Below are 17946 nucleotides of genomic sequence, written 5' to 3'. Positions count from 1 at the left end.
GTAAGTGTTGGTCGCGGCGAGCCTAAAGGCACGCAAGATGTTGCAAAGCCAGCGTCACAGACTCGTATACTGACGTAAGGAGAGCAAGACGTAAATGTGAGGACCGGCTGTTGTCGAGGTGTCATCGAGTGCAAATCTGCCTTGGGTAAAACGGCCTAACCTCAGTGAAGTCTAGAGAGTGAACAACACTTTCGTCTACCTCAGAGCGTTGGCCGAACGCGTGCCACTTTGATTTTGGCCAACTACGATTCGATACAGAATGCAGGAAACCTGAAAGACACCCTCACAGACACATTGAGAGTAGTGTTTGTCTGCGGAATAATTGGAGTGCAAGGGTCTGTGCAATTGATATGGCTGTATGTAGCGCAGTTCGTCAGCAGGGGGCGTAGCTCAGATGGTAGAGCGCTCGCTTAGCATGCGAGAGGTACTGGGATCGATACCCAGCGCCTCCAGAATTTTTAACACACCAACATGCGCACACTGCCATGCAAGTGGAATAATTCACAGCCAGAAATTGTGTCAAGGCAGATACGAGCGAACGATTAGCAGCCACAATTGGCAAGCGTGCTGTAATGCGCAGGAAGTACCCTCCTCCCACCACTACACTTAATTTAGAAACAGTACACGTGTTCCCATAAGATTCTCAAACCTATGTCGGAAAGATGAGCCTTGCGCCGAATTCACAAAAATCCCACTGCACATTCCAATTCTTTACGTGCAGTCGGCTGCTACTGGTGTTGCTAGTTGTGACTGCTGATGACAGATGCCGTAGCAATCAATTCATGGAGTGAGTTGTATGTTTTGCGATACTCTGTCTCTGACAAGCAAGCAGAGGTGACATAGGCGCGAATACGGGAAGCTTGCAGCCCCTCGCTGCCTGCAGACACCGAGCAGCCACACTAGGTGGGCGGCCTAAGCCGTAGGCGAAATGTGCTCACTCGCTTGGGCGCGACGTCAAGCTCTAAATAAGGGTGTCACTAGCGTGAGCGTTGCGTGAGCGTCGTGTAAAGTCGGAAAAGTCGTCTGCATGGGTGAGTGCCATGTTTGGGGAGCGTTTCGTAGTTTGCGCAGTGCAATGGAGACGCGGAAACTTGTTGTGGCCCAGTCTTTTGCAGTTGGACGACAAGAGTGGTACACAGTAGTAAAGTGCGAGGCAGTGAGTTGGCATGAACAGTCGAGTGCACAATGGGGCTTCAGATGTGCTTGTTACCTCAGGTGCTGTGTGATTGTCGACATGGCTTGAAAACAGAGCAGCTTGTGACTGCCCCTTCAATTTAAGACGTTAAAAACGGACGGAATTTGCAGTCGTAATACCAGAGCATCGAAACTACTTGGAACTCTTGTGTATATGAACGCGTCCGCGCCTTTGTACTCTGTTCCCTTCAGCCCTGCAAACCAACCAACCATCGCGTCCGTGCACATAAGAGTAGTAAAGAATGGAGAAGAGCGCAGCATGGTTGTGCTTGGCGGCGTAGCTCAGTTGGTAGAGCGTTCGCTTTGCATGTGAACGGTCCCGGGTTGAAGCCCCGGCGCCTCCATGTTTTGTGGTCAGTGCGTGGTAAGTGTTGGTCGCGGCGAGCCTAAAGGCACGCAAGATGTTGCAAAGCCAGCGTCACAGACTCGTATACTGACGTAAGGAGAGCAAGACGTAAATGTGAGGACCGGCTGTTGTCGAGGTGTCATCGAGTGCAAATCTGCCTTAGGTAAAACGGCCTAACCTCAGTGAAGTCTAGAGAGTGAACAACACTTTCGTCTACCTCAGAGCGTTGGCCGAACGCTATTTTCGACGTCGTGCGTGCCACTTTGATTTTGGCCAACTACGATTCGATACAGAATGCAGGAAACCTGAAAGACACCCTCACAGACACATTGAGAGTAGTGTTTGTCTGCGGAATAATTGGAGTGCAAGGGTCTGTGCAATTGATATGGCTGTATGTAGCGCAGTTCGTCAGCAGGGGGCGTAGCTCAGATGGTAGAGCGCTCGCTTAGCATGCGAGAGGTACTGGGATCGATACCCAGCGCCTCCAGAATTTTTAACACACCAACATGCGCACACTGCCATGCAAGTGGAATAATTCACAGCCAGAAATTGTGTCAAGGCAGATACGAGCGAACGATTAGCAGCCACAATTGGCAAGCGTGCTGTAATGCGCAGGAAGTACCCTCCTCCCACCACTACACTTAATTTAGAAACAGTACACGTGTTCCCATAAGATTCTCAAACCTATGTCGGAAAGATGAGCCTTGCGCCGAATTCACAAAAATCCCACTGCACATTCCAATTCTTTACGTGCAGTCGGCTGCTACTGGTGTTGCTAGTTGTGACTGCTGATGACAGATGCCGTAGCAATCAATTCATGGAGTGAGTTGTATGTTTTGCGATACTCTGTCTCTGACAAGCAAGCAGAGGTGACATAGGCGCGAATACGGGAAGCTTGCAGCCCCTCGCTGCCTGCAGACACCGAGCAGCCACACTAGGTGGGCGGCCTAAGCCGTAGGCGAAATGTGCTCACTCGCTTGGGCGCGACGTCAAGCTCTAAATAAGGCTGTCACTAGCGTGAGCGTTGTGTGAGCGTCGTGTAAAGTCGGAAAAGTCGTCTGCATGGGTGAGTGCCATGTTTGGGGAGCGTTTCGTAGTTTGCGCAGTGCAATGGAGACGCGGAAACTTGTTGTGGCCCAGTCTTTTGCAGTTGGACGACAAGAGTGGTACACAGTAGTTAAGTGCGAGGCAGTGAGTTGGCATGAACAGTCGAGTGCACAATGGGGCTTCAGATGTGCTTGTTACCTCAGGTGCTGTGTGATTGTCGACATGGAGTGAAAACAGAGCAACTTGTGACTGCCCCTTCAATTTAAGACGTTAAAAACGGACGGAATTTGCAGTCGTAATACCAGAGCATCGAAACTACTTGGAACTCTTGTGTATATGAACGCGTCCGCGCCTTTGTACTCTGTTCCCTTCAGCCCTGCAAACCAACCAACCATCGTGTCCGTGCACATAAGAGTAGTAAAGAATGGAGAACAGCGCAGCTTGGTTGTGCTTGGGGGCGTAGCTCAGTTGGTAGAGCGTTCGCTTTGCATGTGAAAGGTCCCGGGTTCAAGCCCCGGCGCCTCCATGTTTTGTGGTCAGTGCGTGGTAAGTGTTGGTCGCGGCGAGCCTAAAGGCACGCAAGATGTTGCAAAGCCAGCGTCACAGACTCGTATACTGACGTAAGGAGAGCAAGACGTAAATGTGAGGACCGGCTGTTGTCGAGGTGTCATCGAGTGCAAATCTGCCTTGGGTAAAACGGCCTAACCTCAGTGAAGTCTAGAGAGTGAACAACACTTTCGTCTACCTCAGAGCGTTGGCCGAACGCGTGCCACTTTGATTTTGGCCAACTACGATTCGATACAGAATGCAGGAAACCTGAAAGACACCCTCACAGACACATTGAGAGTAGTGTTTGTCTGCGGAATAATTGGAGTGCAAGGGTCTGTGCAATTGATATGGCTGTATGTAGCGCAGTTCGTCAGCAGGGGGCGTAGCTCAGATGGTAGAGCGCTCGCTTAGCATGCGAGAGGTACTGGGATCGATACCCAGCGCCTCCAGAATTTTTAACACACCAACATGCGCACACTGCCATGCAAGTGGAATAATTCACAGCCAGAAATTGTGTCAAGGCAGATACGAGCGAACGATTAGCAGCCACAATTGGCAAGCGTGCTGTAATGCGCAGGAAGTACCCTCCTCCCACCACTACACTTAATTTAGAAACAGTACACGTGTTCCCATAAGATTCTCAAACCTATGTCGGAAAGATGAGCCTTGCGCCGAATTCACAAAAATCCCACTGCACATTCCAATTCTTTACGTGCAGTCGGCTGCTACTGGTGTTGCTAGTTGTGACTGCTGATGACAGATGCCGTAGCAATCAATTCATGGAGTGAGTTGTATGTTTTGCGATACTCTGTCTCTGACAAGCAAGCAGAGGTGACATAGGCGCGAATACGGGAAGCTTGCAGCCCCTCGCTGCCTGCAGACACCGAGCAGCCACACTAGGTGGGCGGCCTAAGCCGTAGGCGAAATGTGCTCACTCGCTTGGGCGCGACGTCAAGCTCTAAATAAGGCTGTCACTAGCGTGAGCGTTGTGTGAGCGTCGTGTAAAGTCGGAAAAGTCGTCTGCATGGGTGAGTGCCATGTTTGGGGAGCGTTTCGTAGTTTGCGCAGTGCAATGGAGACGCGGAAACTTGTTGTGGCCCAGTCTTTTGCAGTTGGACGACAAGAGTGGTACACAGTAGTTAAGTGCGAGGCAGTGAGTTGGCATGAACAGTCGAGTGCACAATGGGGCTTCAGATGTGCTTGTTACCTCAGGTGCTGTGTGATTGTCGACATGGAGTGAAAACAGAGCAACTTGTGACTGCCCCTTCAATTTAAGACGTTAAAAACGGACGGAATTTGCAGTCGTAATACCAGAGCATCGAAACTACTTGGAACTCTTGTGTATATGAACGCGTCCGCGCCTTTGTACTCTGTTCCCTTCAGCCCTGCAAACCAACCAACCATCGTGTCCGTGCACATAAGAGTAGTAAAGAATGGAGAACAGCGCAGCTTGGTTGTGCTTGGGGGCGTAGCTCAGTTGGTAGAGCGTTCGCTTTGCATGTGAAAGGTCCCGGGTTCAAGCCCCGGCGCCTCCATGTTTTGTGGTCAGTGCGTGGTAAGTGTTGGTCGCGGCGAGCCTAAAGGCACGCAAGATGTTGCAAAGCCAGCGTCACAGACTCGTATACTGACGTAAGGAGAGCAAGACGTAAATGTGAGGACCGGCTGTTGTCGAGGTGTCATCGAGTGCAAATCTGCCTTGGGTAAAACGGCCTAACCTCAGTGAAGTCTAGAGAGTGAACAACACTTTCGTCTACCTCAGAGCGTTGGCCGAACGCGTGCCACTTTGATTTTGGCCAACTACGATTCGATACAGAATGCAGGAAACCTGAAAGACACCCTCACAGACACATTGAGAGTAGTGTTTGTCTGCGGAATAATTGGAGTGCAAGGGTCTGTGCAATTGATATGGCTGTATGTAGCGCAGTTCGTCAGCAGGGGGCGTAGCTCAGATGGTAGAGCGCTCGCTTAGCATGCGAGAGGTACTGGGATCGATACCCAGCGCCTCCAGAATTTTTAACACACCAACATGCGCACACTGCCATGCAAGTGGAATAATTCACAGCCAGAAATTGTGTCAAGGCAGATACGAGCGAACGATTAGCAGCCACAATTGGCAAGCGTGCTGTAATGCGCAGGAAGTACCCTCCTCCCACCACTGCACTTAATTTAGAAACAGTACACGTGTTCCCATAAGATTCTCAAACCTATGTCGGAAAGATGAGCCTTGCGCCGAATTCACAAAAATCCCACTGCACATTCCAATTCTTTACGTGCAGTCGGCTGCTACTGGTGTTGCTAGTTGTGACTGCTGATGACAGATGCCGTAGCAATCAATTCATGGAGTGAGTTGTATGTTTTGCGATACTCTGTCTCTGACAAGCAAGCAGAGGTGACATAGGCGCGAATACGGGAAGCTTGCAGCCCCTCGCTGCCTGCAGACACCGAGCAGCCACACTAGGTGGGCGGCCTAAGCCGTAGGCGAAATGTGCTCACTCGCTTGGGCGCGACGTCAAGCTCTAAATAAGGCTGTCACTAGCGTGAGCGTTGCGTGAGCGTCGTGTAAAGTCGGAAAAGTCGTCTGCATGGGTGAGTGCCATGTTTGGGGAGCGTTTCGTAGTTTGCGCAGTGCAATGGAGACGCGGAAACTTGTTGTGGCCCAGTCTTTTGCAGTTGGACGACAAGAGTGGTACACAGTAGTTAAGTGCGAGGCAGTGAGTTGGCATGAACAGTCGAGTGCACAATGGGGCTTCAGATGTGCTTGTTACCTCAGGTGCTGTGTGATTGTCGACATGGAGTGAAAACAGAGCAACTTGTGACTGCCCCTTCAATTTAAGACGTTAAAAACGGACGGAATTTGCAGTCGTAATACCAGAGCATCGAAACTACTTGGAACTCTTGTGTATATGAACGCGTCCGCGCCTTTGTACTCTGTTCCCTTCAGCCCTGCAAACCAACCAACCATCGTGTCCGTGCACATAAGAGTAGTAAAGAATGGAGAACAGCGCAGCTTGGTTGTGCTTGGGGGCGTAGCTCAGTTGGTAGAGCGTTCGCTTTGCATGTGAAAGGTCCCGGGTTCAAGCCCCGGCGCCTCCATGTTTTGTGGTCAGTGCGTGGTAAGTGTTGGTCGCGGCGAGCCTAAAGGCACGCAAGATGTTGCAAAGCCAGCGTCACAGACTCGTATACTGACGTAAGGAGAGCAAGACGTAAATGTGAGGACCGGCTGTTGTCGAGGTGTCATCGAGTGCAAATCTGCCTTGGGTAAAACGGCCTAACCTCAGTGAAGTCTAGAGAGTGAACAACACTTTCGTCTACCTCAGAGCGTTGGCCGAACGCGTGCCACTTTGATTTTGGCCAACTACGATTCGATACAGAATGCAGGAAACCTGAAAGACACCCTCACAGACACATTGAGAGTAGTGTTTGTCTGCGGAATAATTGGAGTGCAAGGGTCTGTGCAATTGATATGGCTGTATGTAGCGCAGTTCGTCAGCAGGGGGCGTAGCTCAGATGGTAGAGCGCTCGCTTAGCATGCGAGAGGTACTGGGATCGATACCCAGCGCCTCCAGAATTTTTAACACACCAACATGCGCACACTGCCATGCAAGTGGAATAATTCACAGCCAGAAAATGTGTCAAGGCAGATACGAGCGAACGATTAGCAGCCACAATTGGCAAGCGTGCTGTAATGCGCAGGAAGTACCCTCCTCCCACCACTACACTTAATTTAGAAACAGTACACGTGTTCCCATAGGATTCTCAAACCTATGTCGGAAAGATCAGCCTTGCGCCGAATTCACAAAAATCCCACTGCACATTCCAATTCTTTACGTGCAGTCGGCTGCTACTGGTGTTGCTAGTTGTGACTGCTGATGACAGATGCCGTAGCAATCAATTCATGGAGTGAGTTGTATGTTTTGCGATACTCTGTCTCTGACAAGCAAGCAGAGGTGACATAGGCGCGAATACGGGAAGCTTGCAGCCCCTCGCTGCCTGCAGACACCGAGCAGCCACACTAGGTGGGCGGCCTAAGCCGTAGGCGAAATGTGCTCACTCGCTTGGGCGCGAAGTCAAGCTCTAAATAAGGCTGTCACTGGCGTGAGCGTTGCGTGAGCGTCGTGTAAAGTCGGAAAAGTCGTCTGCATGGGTGAGTGCCATGTTTGGGGAGCGTTTCGTAGTTTGCGCAGTGCAATGGAGACGCGGAAACTTGTTGTGGCCCAGTCTTTTGCAGTTGGACGACAAGAGTGGTACACAGTAGTAAAGTGCGAGGCAGTGAGTTGGCATGAACAGTCGAGTGCACAATGGGGCTTCAGATGTGCTTGTTACCTCAGGTGCTGTGTGATTGTCGACATGGCTTGAAAACAGAGCAGCTTGTGACTGCCCCTTCAATTTAAGACGTTAAAAACGGACGGAATTTGCAGTCGTAATACCAGAGCATCGAAACTACTTGGAACTCTTGTGTATATGAACGCGTCCGCGCCTTTGTACTCTGTTCCCTTCAGCCCTGCAAACCAACCAACCATCGCGTCCGTGCACATAAGAGTAGTAAAGAATGGAGAAGAGCGCAGCATGGTTGTGCTTGGCGGCGTAGCTCAGTTGGTAGAGCGTTCGCTTTGCATGTGAACGGTCCCGGGTTGAAGCCCCGGCGCCTCCATGTTTTGTGGTCAGTGCGTGGTAAGTGTTGGTCGCGGCGAGCCTAAAGGCACGCAAGATGTTGCAAAGCCAGCGTCACAGACTCGTATACTGACGTAAGGAGAGCAAGACGTAAATGTGAGGACCGGCTGTTGTCGAGGTGTCATCGAGTGCAAATCTGCCTTAGGTAAAACGGCCTAACCTCAGTGAAGTCTAGAGAGTGAACAACACTTTCGTCTACCTCAGAGCGTTGGCCGAACGCTATTTTCGACGTCGTGCGTGCCACTTTGATTTTGGCCAACTACGATTCGATACAGAATGCAGGAAACCTGAAAGACACCCTCACAGACACATTGAGAGTAGTGTTTGTCTGCGGAATAATTGGAGTGCAAGGGTCTGTGCAATTGATATGGCTGTATGTAGCGCAGTTGGTCAGCAGGGGCCGTAGCTCAGATGGTAGAGCGCTCGCTTAGCATGCGAGAGGTACTGGGATCGATACCCAGCGCCTCCAGAATTTTTAACACACCAACATGCGCACACTGCCATGCAAGTGGAATAATTCACAGCCAGAAAATGTGTCAAGGCAGATACGAGCGAACGATTAGCAGCCACAATTGGCAAGCGTGCTGTAATGCGCAGGAAGTACCCTCCTCCCACCACTACACTTAATTTAGAAACAGTACACGTGTTCCCATAGGATTCTCAAACCTATGTCGGAAAGATCAGCCTTGCGCCGAATTCACAAAAATCCCACTGCACATTCCAATTCTTTACGTGCAGTCGGCTGCTACTGGTGTTGCTAGTTGTGACTGCTGATGACAGATGCCGTAGCAATCAATTCATGGAGTGAGTTGTATGTTTTGCGATACTCTGTCTCTGACAAGCAAGCAGAGGTGACATAGGCGCGAATACGGGAAGCTTGCAGCCCCTCGCTGCCTGCAGACACCGAGCAGCCACACTAGGTGGGCGGCCTAAGCCGTAGGCGAAATGTGCTCACTCGCTTGGGCGCGACGTCAAGCTCTAAATAAGGGTGTCACTAGCGTGAGCGTTGCGTGAGCGTCGTGTAAAGTCGGAAAAGACGTCTGCATGGGTGAGTGCCATGTTTGGGGAGCGTTTCGTAGTTTGCGCAGTGCAATGGAGACGCGGAAACTTGTTGTGGCCCAGTCTTTTGCAGTTGGACGACAAGAGTGGTACACAGTAGTAAAGTGCGAGGCAGTGAGTTGGCATGAACAGTCGAGTGCACAATGGGGCTTCAGATGTGCTTGTTACCTCAGGTGCTGTGTGATTGTCGACATGGCTTGAAAACAGAGCAGCTTGTGACTGCCCCATCAATTTAAGACGTTAAAAACGGACGGAATTTGCAGTCGTAATACCAGAGCATCGAAACTACTTGGAACTCTTGTGTATATGAACGCGTCCGCGCCTTTGTACTCTGTTCCCTTCAGCCCTGCAAACCAACCAACCATCGTGTCCGTGCACATAAGAGTAGTAAAGAATGGAGAACAGCGCAGCTTGGTTGTGCTTGGGGGCGTAGCTCAGTTGGTAGAGCGTTCGCTTTGCATGTGAAAGGTCCCGGGTTCAAGCCCCGGCGCCTCCATGTTTTGTGGTCAGTGCGTGGTAAGTGTTGGTCGCGGCGAGCCTAAAGGCACGCAAGATGTTGCAAAGCCAGCGTCACAGACTAGTATACTGACGTAAGGAGAGCAAGACGTAAATGTGAGGACCGGCTGTTGTCGAGGTGTCATCGAGTGCAAATCTGCCTTGGGTAAAACGGCCTAACCTCAGTGAAGTCTAGAGAGTGAACAACACTTTCGTCTACCTCAGAGCGTTGGCCGAACGCTATTTTCGACGTCGTGCGTGCCACTTTGATTCTGGCCAACTACGATTCGATACAGAATGCAGGAAACCTGAAAGACACCCTCACAGACACATTGAGAGTAGTGTTTGTCTGCGGAATAATTGGAGTGCAAGGGTCTGTGCAATTGATATGGCTGTATGTAGCGCAGTTGGTCAGCAGGGGGCGTAGCTCAGATGGTAGAGCGCTCGCTTAGCATGCGAGAGGTACTGGGATCGATACCCAGCGCCTCCAGAATTTTTAACACACCAACATGCGCACACTGCCATGCAAGTGGAATAATTCACAGCCAGAAAATGTGTCAAGGCAGATACGAGCGAACGATTAGCAGCCACAATTGGCAAGCGTGCTGTAATGCGCAGGAAGTACCCTCCTCCCACCACTACACTTAATTTAGAAACAGTACACGTGTTCCCATAGGATTCTCAAACCTATGTCGGAAAGATCAGCCTTGCGCCGAATTCACAAAAATCCCACTGCACATTCCAATTCTTTACGTGCAGTCGGCTGCTACTGGTGTTGCTAGTTGTGACTGCTGATGACAGATGCCGTAGCAATCAATTCATGGAGTGAGTTGTATGTTTTGCGATACTCTGTCTCTGACAAGCAAGCAGAGGTGACATAGGCGCGAATACGGGAAGCTTGCAGCCCCTCGCTGCCTGCAGACACCGAGCAGCCACACTAGGTGGGCGGCCTAAGCCGTAGGCGAAATGTGCTCACTCGCTTGGGCGCGACGTCAAGCTCTAAATAAGGGTGTCACTAGCGTGAGCGTTGCGTGAGCGTCGTGTAAAGTCGGAAAAGACGTCTGCATGGGTGAGTGCCATGTTTGGGGAGCGTTTCGTAGTTTGCGCAGTGCAATGGAGACGCGGAAACTTGTTGTGGCCCAGTCTTTTGCAGTTGGACGACAAGAGTGGTACACAGTAGTAAAGTGCGAGGCAGTGAGTTGGCATGAACAGTCGAGTGCACAATGGGGCTTCAGATGTGCTTGTTACCTCAGGTGCTGTGTGATTGTCGACATGGCTTGAAAACAGAGCAGCTTGTGACTGCCCCATCAATTTAAGACGTTAAAAACGGACGGAATTTGCAGTCGTAATACCAGAGCATCGAAACTACTTGGAACTCTTGTGTATATGAACGCGTCCGCGCCTTTGTACTCTGTTCCCTTCAGCCCTGCAAACCAACCAACCATCGTGTCCGTGCACATAAGAGTAGTAAAGAATGGAGAACAGCGCAGCTTGGTTGTGCTTGGGGGCGTAGCTCAGTTGGTAGAGCGTTCGCTTTGCATGTGAAAGGTCCCGGGTTCAAGCCCCGGCGCCTCCATGTTTTGTGGTCAGTGCGTGGTAAGTGTTGGTCGCGGCGAGCCTAAAGGCACGCAAGATGTTGCAAAGCCAGCGTCACAGACTAGTATACTGACGTAAGGAGAGCAAGACGTAAATGTGAGGACCGGCTGTTGTCGAGGTGTCATCGAGTGCAAATCTGCCTTGGGTAAAACGGCCTAACCTCAGTGAAGTCTAGAGAGTGAACAACACTTTCGTCTACCTCAGAGCGTTGGCCGAACGCTATTTTCGACGTCGTGCGTGCCACTTTGATTCTGGCCAACTACGATTCGATACAGAATGCAGGAAACCTGAAAGACACCCTCACAGACACATTGAGAGTAGTGTTTGTCTGCGGAATAATTGGAGTGCAAGGGTCTGTGCAATTGATATGGCTGTATGTAGCGCAGTTGGTCAGCAGGGGGCGTAGCTCAGATGGTAGAGCGCTCGCTTAGCATGCGAGAGGTACTGGGATCGATACCCAGCGCCTCCAGAATTTTTAACACACCAACATGCGCACACTGCCATGCAAGTGGAATAATTCACAGCCAGAAAATGTGTCAAGGCAGATACGAGCGAACGATTAGCAGCCACAATTGGCAAGCGTGCTGTAATGCGCAGGAAGTACCCTCCTCCCACCACTACACTTAATTTAGAAACAGTACACGTGTTCCCATAGGATTCTCAAACCTATGTCGGAAAGATCAGCCTTGCGCCGAATTCACAAAAATCCCACTGCACATTCCAATTCTTTACGTGCAGTCGGCTGCTACTGGTGTTGCTAGTTGTGACTGCTGATGACAGATGCCGTAGCAATCAATTCATGGAGTGAGTTGTATGTTTTGCGATACTCTGTCTCTGACAAGCAAGCAGAGGTGACATAGGCGCGAATACGGGAAGCTTGCAGCCCCTCGCTGCCTGCAGACACCGAGCAGCCACACTAGGTGGGCGGCCTAAGCCGTAGGCGAAATGTGCTCACTCGCTTGGGCGCGACGTCAAGCTCTAAATAAGGGTGTCACTAGCGTGAGCGTTGCGTGAGCGTCGTGTAAAGTCGGAAAAGTCGTCTGCATGGGTGAGTGCCATGTTTGGGGAGCGTTTCGTAGTTTGCGCAGTGCAATGGAGACGCGGAAACTTGTTGTGGCCCAGTCTTTTGCAGTTGGACGACAAGAGTGGTACACAGTAGTAAAGTGCGAGGCAGTGAGTTGGCATGAACAGTCGAGTGCACAATGGGGCTTCAGATGTGCTTGTTACCTCAGGTGCTGTGTGATTGTCGACATGGCTTGAAAACAGAGCAGCTTGTGACTGCCCCTTCAATTTAAGACGTTAAAAACGGACGGAATTTGCAGTCGTAATACCAGAGCATCGAAACTACTTGGAACTCTTGTGTATATGAACGCGTCCGCGCCTTTGTACTCTGTTCCCTTCAGCCCTGCAAACCAACCAACCATCGCGTCCGTGCACATAAGAGTAGTAAAGAATGGAGAAGAGCGCAGCATGGTTGTGCTTGGCGGCGTAGCTCAGTTGGTAGAGCGTTCGCTTTGCATGTGAACGGTCCCGGGTTGAAGCCCCGGCGCCTCCATGTTTTGTGGTCAGTGCGTGGTAAGTGTTGGTCGCGGCGAGCCTAAAGGCACGCAAGATGTTGCAAAGCCAGCGTCACAGACTCGTATACTGACGTAAGGAGAGCAAGACGTAAATGTGAGGACCGGCTGTTGTCGAGGTGTCATCGAGTGCAAATCTGCCTTAGGTAAAACGGCCTAACCTCAGTGAAGTCTAGAGAGTGAACAACACTTTCGTCTACCTCAGAGCGTTGGCCGAACGCTATTTTCGACGTCGTGCGTGCCACTTTGATTTTGGCCAACTACGATTCGATACAGAATGCAGGAAACCTGAAAGACACCCTCACAGACACATTGAGAGTAGTGTTTGTCTGCGGAATAATTGGAGTGCAAGGGTCTGTGCAATTGATATGGCTGTATGTAGCGCAGTTCGTCAGCAGGGGGCGTAGCTCAGATGGTAGAGCGCTCGCTTAGCATGCGAGAGGTACTGGGATCGATACCCAGCGCCTCCAGAATTTTTAACACACCAACATGCGCACACTGCCATGCAAGTGGAATAATTCACAGCCAGAAATTGTGTCAAGGCAGATACGAGCGAACGATTAGCAGCCACAATTGGCAAGCGTGCTGTAATGCGCAGGAAGTACCCTCCTCCCACCACTACACTTAATTTAGAAACAGTACACGTGTTCCCATAAGATTCTCAAACCTATGTCGGAAAGATGAGCCTTGCGCCGAATTCACAAAAATCCCACTGCACATTCCAATTCTTTACGTGCAGTCGGCTGCTACTGGTGTTGCTAGTTGTGACTGCTGATGACAGATGCCGTAGCAATCAATTCATGGAGTGAGTTGTATGTTTTGCGATACTCTGTCTCTGACAAGCAAGCAGAGGTGACATAGGCGCGAATACGGGAAGCTTGCAGCCCCTCGCTGCCTGCAGACACCGAGCAGCCACACTAGGTGGGCGGCCTAAGCCGTAGGCGAAATGTGCTCACTCGCTTGGGCGCGACGTCAAGCTCTAAATAAGGCTGTCACTAGCGTGAGCGTTGTGTGAGCGTCGTGTAAAGTCGGAAAAGTCGTCTGCATGGGTGAGTGCCATGTTTGGGGAGCGTTTCGTAGTTTGCGCAGTGCAATGGAGACGCGGAAACTTGTTGTGGCCCAGTCTTTTGCAGTTGGACGACAAGAGTGGTACACAGTAGTTAAGTGCGAGGCAGTGAGTTGGCATGAACAGTCGAGTGCACAATGGGGCTTCAGATGTGCTTGTTACCTCAGGTGCTGTGTGATTGTCGACATGGAGTGAAAACAGAGCAACTTGTGACTGCCCCTTCAATTTAAGACGTTAAAAACGGACGGAATTTGCAGTCGTAATACCAGAGCATCGAAACTACTTGGAACTCTTGTGTATATGAACGCGTCCGCGCCTTTGTACTCTGTTCCCTTCAGCCCTGCAAACCAACCAACCATCGTGTCCGTGCACATAAGAGTAGTAAAGAATGGAGAACAGCGCAGCTTGGTTGTGCTTGGGGGCGTAGCTCAGTTGGTAGAGCGTTCGCTTTGCATGTGAAAGGTCCCGGGTTCAAGCCCCGGCGCCTCCATGTTTTGTGGTCAGTGCGTGGTAAGTGTTGGTCGCGGCGAGCCTAAAGGCACGCAAGATGTTGCAAAGCCAGCGTCACAGACTCGTATACTGACGTAAGGAGAGCAAGACGTAAATGTGAGGACCGGCTGTTGTCGAGGTGTCATCGAGTGCAAATCTGCCTTGGGTAAAACGGCCTAACCTCAGTGAAGTCTAGAGAGTGAACAACACTTTCGTCTACCTCAGAGCGTTGGCCGAACGCGTGCCACTTTGATTTTGGCCAACTACGATTCGATACAGAATGCAGGAAACCTGAAAGACACCCTCACAGACACATTGAGAGTAGTGTTTGTCTGCGGAATAATTGGAGTGCAAGGGTCTGTGCAATTGATATGGCTGTATGTAGCGCAGTTCGTCAGCAGGGGGCGTAGCTCAGATGGTAGAGCGCTCGCTTAGCATGCGAGAGGTACTGGGATCGATACCCAGCGCCTCCAGAATTTTTAACACACCAACATGCGCACACTGCCATGCAAGTGGAATAATTCACAGCCAGAAATTGTGTCAAGGCAGATACGAGCGAACGATTAGCAGCCACAATTGGCAAGCGTGCTGTAATGCGCAGGAAGTACCCTCCTCCCACCACTACACTTAATTTAGAAACAGTACACGTGTTCCCATAAGATTCTCAAACCTATGTCGGAAAGATGAGCCTTGCGCCGAATTCACAAAAATCCCACTGCACATTCCAATTCTTTACGTGCAGTCGGCTGCTACTGGTGTTGCTAGTTGTGACTGCTGATGACAGATGCCGTAGCAATCAATTCATGGAGTGAGTTGTATGTTTTGCGATACTCTGTCTCTGACAAGCAAGCAGAGGTGACATAGGCGCGAATACGGGAAGCTTGCAGCCCCTCGCTGCCTGCAGACACCGAGCAGCCACACTAGGTGGGCGGCCTAAGCCGTAGGCGAAATGTGCTCACTCGCTTGGGCGCGACGTCAAGCTCTAAATAAGGCTGTCACTAGCGTGAGCGTTGCGTGAGCGTCGTGTAAAGTCGGAAAAGTCGTCTGCATGGGTGAGTGCCATGTTTGGGGAGCGTTTCGTAGTTTGCGCAGTGCAATGGAGACGCGGAAACTTGTTGTGGCCCAGTCTTTTGCAGTTGGACGACAAGAGTGGTACACAGTAGTTAAGTGCGAGGCAGTGAGTTGGCATGAACAGTCGAGTGCACAATGGGGCTTCCGATGTGCTTGTTACCTCAGGTGCTGTGTGATTGTCGACATGGAGTGAAAACAGAGCAACTTGTGACTGCCCCTTCAATTTAAGACGTTAAAAACGGACGGAATTTGCAGTCGTAATACCAGAGCATCGAAACTACTTGGAACTCTTGTGTATATGAACGCGTCCGCGCCTTTGTACTCTGTTCCCTTCAGCCCTGCAAACCAACCAACCATCGTGTCCGTGCACATAAGAGTAGTAAAGAATGGAGAACAGCGCAGCTTGGTTGTGCTTGGGGGCGTAGCTCAGTTGGTAGAGCGTTCGCTTTGCATGTGAAAGGTCCCGGGTTCAAGCCCCGGCGCCTCCATGTTTTGTGGTCAGTGCGTGGTAAGTGTTGGTCGCGGCGAGCCTAAAGGCACGCAAGATGTTGCAAAGCCAGCGTCACAGACTCGTATACTGACGTAAGGAGAGCAAGACGTAAATGTGAGGACCGGCTGTTGTCGAGGTGTCATCGAGTGCAAATCTGCCTTGGGTAAAACGGCCTAACCTCAGTGAAGTCTAGAGAGTGAACAACACTTTCGTCTACCTCAGAGCGTTGGCCGAACGCGTGCCACTTTGATTTTGGCCAACTACGATTCGATACAGAATGCAGGAAACCTGAAAGACACCCTCACAGACACATTGAGAGTAGTGTTTGTCTGCGGAATAATTGGAGTGCAAGGGTCTGTGCAATTGATATGGCTGTATGTAGCGCAGTTCGTCAGCAGGGGGCGTAGCTCAGATGGTAGAGCGCTCGCTTAGCATGCGAGAGGTACTGGGATCGATACCCAGCGCCTCCAGAATTTTTAACACACCAACATGCGCACACTGCCATGCAAGTGGAATAATTCACAGCCAGAAATTGTGTCAAGGCAGATACGAGCGAACGATTAGCAGCCACAATTGGCAAGCGTGCTGTAATGCGCAGGAAGTACCCTCCTCCCACCACTACACTTAATTTAGAAACAGTACACGTGTTCCCATAAGATTCTCAAACCTATGTCGGAAAGATGAGCCTTGCGCCGAATTCACAAAAATCCCACTGCACATTCCAATTCTTTACGTGCAGTCGGCTGCTACTGGTGTTGCTAGTTGTGACTGCTGATGACAGATGCCGTAGCAATCAATTCATGGAGTGAGTTGTATGTTTTGCGATACTCTGTCTCTGACAAGCAAGCAGAGGTGACATAGGCGCGAATACGGGAAGCTTGCAGCCCCTCGCTGCCTGCAGACACCGAGCAGCCACACTAGGTGGGCGGCCTAAGCCGTAGGCGAAATGTGCTCACTCGCTTGGGCGCGACGTCAAGCTCTAAATAAGGCTGTCACTAGCGTGAGCGTTGCGTGAGCGTCGTGTAAAGTCGGAAAAGTCGTCTGCATGGGTGAGTGCCATGTTTGGGGAGCGTTTCGTAGTTTGCGCAGTGCAATGGAGACGCGGAAACTTGTTGTGGCCCAGTCTTTTGCAGTTGGACGACAAGAGTGGTACACAGTAGTTAAGTGCGAGGCAGTGAGTTGGCATGAACAGTCGAGTGCACAATGGGGCTTCCGATGTGCTTGTTACCTCAGGTGCTGTGTGATTGTCGACATGGAGTGAAAACAGAGCAACTTGTGACTGCCCCTTCAATTTAAGACGTTAAAAACGGACGGAATTTGCAGTCGTAATACCAGAGCATCGAAACTACTTGGAACTCTTGTGTATATGAACGCGTCCGCGCCTTTGTACTCTGTTCCCTTCAGCCCTGCAAACCAACCAACCATCGTGTCCGTGCACATAAGAGTAGTAAAGAATGGAGAACAGCGCAGCTTGGTTGTGCTTGGGGGCGTAGCTCAGTTGGTAGAGCGTTCGCTTTGCATGTGAAAGGTCCCGGGTTCAAGCCCCGGCGCCTCCATGTTTTGTGGTCAGTGCGTGGTAAGTGTTGGTCGCGGCGAGCCTAAAGGCACGCAAGATGTTGCAAAGCCAGCGTCACAGACTCGTATACTGACGTAAGGAGAGCAAGACGTAAATGTGAGGACCGGCTGTTGTCGAGGTGTCATCGAGTGCAAATCTGCCTTGGGTAAAACGGCCTAACCTCAGTGAAGTCTAGAGAGTGAACAACACTTTCGTCTACCTCAGAGCGTTGGCCGAACGCGTGCCACTTTGATTTTGGCCAACTACGATTCGATACAGAATGCAGGAAACCTGAAAGACACCCTCACAGACACATTGAGAGTAGTGTTTGTCTGCGGAATAATTGGAGTGCAAGGGTCTGTGCAATTGATATGGCTGTATGTAGCGCAGTTCGTCAGCAGGGGGCGTAGCTCAGATGGTAGAGCGCTCGCTTAGCATGCGAGAGGTACTGGGATCGATACCCAGCGCCTCCAGAATTTTTAACACACCAACATGCGCACACTGCCATGCAAGTGGAATAATTCACAGCCAGAAATTGTGTCAAGGCAGATACGAGCGAACGATTAGCAGCCACAATTGGCAAGCGTGCTGTAATGCGCAGGAAGTACCCTCCTCCCACCACTACACTTAATTTAGAAACAGTACACGTGTTCCCATAAGATTCTCAAACCTATGTCGGAAAGATGAGCCTTGCGCCGAATTCACAAAAATCCCACTGCACATTCCAATTCTTTACGTGCAGTC

General features: G+C 50.8%; 23 non-coding genes across 23 annotated transcripts; all 23 read left to right on the top strand.

Moving 5' to 3' along the window:
• Nucleotides 1-379: 379 nt before the first annotated feature.
• Nucleotides 380-452, top strand: Trnaa-agc (transfer RNA alanine (anticodon AGC)). The gene has a single exon. It is a non-coding gene; the product is annotated as a tRNA-Ala (tRNA).
• A 1013-nt stretch (nucleotides 453-1465) lies between these two features.
• Trnaa-ugc (transfer RNA alanine (anticodon UGC)) lies at nucleotides 1466-1538 on the top strand. The gene has a single exon. It is a non-coding gene; the product is annotated as a tRNA-Ala (tRNA).
• A 416-nt stretch (nucleotides 1539-1954) lies between these two features.
• On the top strand, nucleotides 1955-2027 carry Trnaa-agc (transfer RNA alanine (anticodon AGC)). The gene has a single exon. It is a non-coding gene; the product is annotated as a tRNA-Ala (tRNA).
• A 1013-nt stretch (nucleotides 2028-3040) lies between these two features.
• Trnaa-ugc (transfer RNA alanine (anticodon UGC)) lies at nucleotides 3041-3113 on the top strand. The gene has a single exon. It is a non-coding gene; the product is annotated as a tRNA-Ala (tRNA).
• Nucleotides 3114-3512: 399 nt separating this feature from the next.
• On the top strand, nucleotides 3513-3585 carry Trnaa-agc (transfer RNA alanine (anticodon AGC)). The gene has a single exon. It is a non-coding gene; the product is annotated as a tRNA-Ala (tRNA).
• Nucleotides 3586-4598: 1013 nt separating this feature from the next.
• Trnaa-ugc (transfer RNA alanine (anticodon UGC)) lies at nucleotides 4599-4671 on the top strand. Its single transcript has one exon. It is a non-coding gene; the product is annotated as a tRNA-Ala (tRNA).
• A 399-nt stretch (nucleotides 4672-5070) lies between these two features.
• Nucleotides 5071-5143, top strand: Trnaa-agc (transfer RNA alanine (anticodon AGC)). The gene has a single exon. It is a non-coding gene; the product is annotated as a tRNA-Ala (tRNA).
• Nucleotides 5144-6156: 1013 nt separating this feature from the next.
• Nucleotides 6157-6229, top strand: Trnaa-ugc (transfer RNA alanine (anticodon UGC)). Its single transcript has one exon. It is a non-coding gene; the product is annotated as a tRNA-Ala (tRNA).
• Nucleotides 6230-6628: 399 nt separating this feature from the next.
• Nucleotides 6629-6701, top strand: Trnaa-agc (transfer RNA alanine (anticodon AGC)). The gene has a single exon. It is a non-coding gene; the product is annotated as a tRNA-Ala (tRNA).
• Nucleotides 6702-7714: 1013 nt separating this feature from the next.
• On the top strand, nucleotides 7715-7787 carry Trnaa-ugc (transfer RNA alanine (anticodon UGC)). Its single transcript has one exon. It is a non-coding gene; the product is annotated as a tRNA-Ala (tRNA).
• Nucleotides 7788-8203: 416 nt separating this feature from the next.
• Nucleotides 8204-8276, top strand: Trnaa-agc (transfer RNA alanine (anticodon AGC)). Its single transcript has one exon. It is a non-coding gene; the product is annotated as a tRNA-Ala (tRNA).
• A 1013-nt stretch (nucleotides 8277-9289) lies between these two features.
• Nucleotides 9290-9362, top strand: Trnaa-ugc (transfer RNA alanine (anticodon UGC)). The gene has a single exon. It is a non-coding gene; the product is annotated as a tRNA-Ala (tRNA).
• A 416-nt stretch (nucleotides 9363-9778) lies between these two features.
• Trnaa-agc (transfer RNA alanine (anticodon AGC)) lies at nucleotides 9779-9851 on the top strand. The gene has a single exon. It is a non-coding gene; the product is annotated as a tRNA-Ala (tRNA).
• A 1013-nt stretch (nucleotides 9852-10864) lies between these two features.
• On the top strand, nucleotides 10865-10937 carry Trnaa-ugc (transfer RNA alanine (anticodon UGC)). Its single transcript has one exon. It is a non-coding gene; the product is annotated as a tRNA-Ala (tRNA).
• A 416-nt stretch (nucleotides 10938-11353) lies between these two features.
• Trnaa-agc (transfer RNA alanine (anticodon AGC)) lies at nucleotides 11354-11426 on the top strand. The gene has a single exon. It is a non-coding gene; the product is annotated as a tRNA-Ala (tRNA).
• Nucleotides 11427-12439: 1013 nt separating this feature from the next.
• Nucleotides 12440-12512, top strand: Trnaa-ugc (transfer RNA alanine (anticodon UGC)). The gene has a single exon. It is a non-coding gene; the product is annotated as a tRNA-Ala (tRNA).
• A 416-nt stretch (nucleotides 12513-12928) lies between these two features.
• Nucleotides 12929-13001, top strand: Trnaa-agc (transfer RNA alanine (anticodon AGC)). The gene has a single exon. It is a non-coding gene; the product is annotated as a tRNA-Ala (tRNA).
• A 1013-nt stretch (nucleotides 13002-14014) lies between these two features.
• On the top strand, nucleotides 14015-14087 carry Trnaa-ugc (transfer RNA alanine (anticodon UGC)). The gene has a single exon. It is a non-coding gene; the product is annotated as a tRNA-Ala (tRNA).
• Nucleotides 14088-14486: 399 nt separating this feature from the next.
• On the top strand, nucleotides 14487-14559 carry Trnaa-agc (transfer RNA alanine (anticodon AGC)). Its single transcript has one exon. It is a non-coding gene; the product is annotated as a tRNA-Ala (tRNA).
• A 1013-nt stretch (nucleotides 14560-15572) lies between these two features.
• Nucleotides 15573-15645, top strand: Trnaa-ugc (transfer RNA alanine (anticodon UGC)). Its single transcript has one exon. It is a non-coding gene; the product is annotated as a tRNA-Ala (tRNA).
• Nucleotides 15646-16044: 399 nt separating this feature from the next.
• Nucleotides 16045-16117, top strand: Trnaa-agc (transfer RNA alanine (anticodon AGC)). Its single transcript has one exon. It is a non-coding gene; the product is annotated as a tRNA-Ala (tRNA).
• A 1013-nt stretch (nucleotides 16118-17130) lies between these two features.
• On the top strand, nucleotides 17131-17203 carry Trnaa-ugc (transfer RNA alanine (anticodon UGC)). The gene has a single exon. It is a non-coding gene; the product is annotated as a tRNA-Ala (tRNA).
• A 399-nt stretch (nucleotides 17204-17602) lies between these two features.
• Nucleotides 17603-17675, top strand: Trnaa-agc (transfer RNA alanine (anticodon AGC)). Its single transcript has one exon. It is a non-coding gene; the product is annotated as a tRNA-Ala (tRNA).
• The last annotated feature ends 271 nt before the right edge of the window (nucleotides 17676-17946 follow it).

The sequence above is a fragment of the Schistocerca serialis genome, unplaced genomic scaffold (genome assembly GCF_023864345.2).
Source record: "Schistocerca serialis cubense isolate TAMUIC-IGC-003099 unplaced genomic scaffold, iqSchSeri2.2 HiC_scaffold_722, whole genome shotgun sequence".
In the NCBI taxonomy this organism is placed as follows: Eukaryota; Metazoa; Arthropoda; class Insecta; order Orthoptera; family Acrididae; genus Schistocerca; species Schistocerca serialis.
Note: the sequence above shows the minus strand (reverse complement) of the source record. Positions and strands in the feature narration are given on the sequence as shown.